We start from the raw sequence: 1,590 nt of genomic DNA on the forward strand, positions 1-1,590 counted from the left end.
GACGGGACATGGGGTAATTAGCTTTGGAAGAGGTCATGAGGGTGGGGTCCTCCTGACAGGATTAGTGCCCTCTACTACAAGATGGCGTCGCTTAATAGAAGGGACACGAAAGAGCCTGCCTCATGGGAGAAGCGTTTGTGTGCAATGTGTGTCTGTCTCTCTCATATGAAGCTCAGCAAGAAGGTGGGTCTTTGCTAGCCAGGAGGAGGCCCTCACCAGGGAACTGAACCAGCTGCTGTCTTCATTATTATTTTTTATTTTTTGGTGCTGGGGATTGAACCCAGGACCTTGTGCCTGCTAGACAAAAGTTGTAACACATCAGTAGTGTGTTTCATTGTGGAAAATAAAAATAACTCTAACACTGAGCTACGCCAGCAGCCTCCCAGCCAATTTTTTTTGGTGGTTGTGGGATTTGAACTCAGGACCTCACACTTGCTAGGTAGGTGCTCTCACTTTAGCCACGGTCTCCCACACCCCCAGTGCTTTTTTTGCTGTGGTTTTTTACAGATATGTCCTGGCACCCCCCCACCCTGGGCCAGGCTTAGACTCGAATCCTCCTACCTACAGCCTCCTGAGTAGCTGGGATCATAAGCATGTGTCATCACACTCAACCTGTTAATCAAATGGCGTCTTGCTAGCTTCTCTCCCGGGCTGGCCTCAAACCTCAGTCCTCGTGATCTCCACCAACAGGGATTATAGGAGAGAGCCACTTCGCTCAACCTCGTTCCTTTTTTTAACTCTTAAACTTTGCTTTTTTCTTTTTTCCTTCTCCCTCTCCTCCTCCCTTCCTCCCAATCTCCCTCCTTTCTTCCTTTGTCCATCCCTTCCTTCCTTCCACTGGGGATTAAACCTACAGCTGACACCTTGCTCACCCTTTTCTAGAACTGTGAAGTAGATTCCTGTTATTTAAGCCCTCCAGTCCCTGGCATGTTGTCAGGGAAGTATAAACTGACAAGCTGGATTGGGCAAAGGTGGTGACGTGATCTCTCTCTGCTGATCTCTGTTAGAAATAAAGTCAGTGGAGGTCCATTTTCAAGGCATTTAAACGTAGCCCCTTATTTGCACATCAGCTTGTAGATGTTGAGGGAGGGGCAACTGATTAGGGACCTTAAGCTTCCTTGGAAAAAGTTCTGTTTAGTTTCCCATTTCTTTATTGGGTAATTGAAATTTTGGGAGTTTAATTTTTTTTTTTTTTTTGGAGTGGATGGAGCAAGCTCCTATTCCATCTCCTGTTTCCAAAAATCCATTTAATATATTGTCCTCGGATAGAGGATGTATCAGCTATTAAACTGATAAACAGGTACTACACTTGATTTTAGCCAAAAGGCCGAGAAGCGATGGGGGTTTAATTTTTTGATCTCCCTGTATATTCTGATTTATCAGTCCCTTGTGGTAACGTCTTCAGTTTAGAGACATTTCTTTTGTTGTGCGCAGTTTTTTAGTTTAATGTAGTTCCATTTTTCAGTCCTTTCTCTTTGTTGCTGAGCCACTAGAGTTCTACTGAGGAAGTCCTTGCTTATCTATACCTATTGCTTTCAGTGTATTCCCTGCTCTTTCCTGTACTAGCTTCACAATTTCAGGTCTTATATT

At 44.5% G+C, this 1,590-nt stretch overlaps 1 non-coding gene across 1 annotated transcript; it reads right to left on the reverse strand.

The window, feature by feature from the left end:
* Positions 1 to 1,152: 1,152 nt before the first annotated feature.
* LOC141415126 (U2 spliceosomal RNA) lies at positions 1,153 to 1,339 on the reverse strand. Its single transcript, XR_012440151.1, has one exon. It is a non-coding gene; the product is annotated as a U2 spliceosomal RNA (small nuclear RNA).
* Between the last annotated feature and the right edge of the window lie 251 nt (positions 1,340 to 1,590).

The sequence above is a fragment of the Castor canadensis genome, chromosome 12 (genome assembly GCF_047511655.1).
Source record: "Castor canadensis chromosome 12, mCasCan1.hap1v2, whole genome shotgun sequence".
Classification (NCBI taxonomy): domain Eukaryota; kingdom Metazoa; phylum Chordata; class Mammalia; order Rodentia; family Castoridae; genus Castor; species Castor canadensis.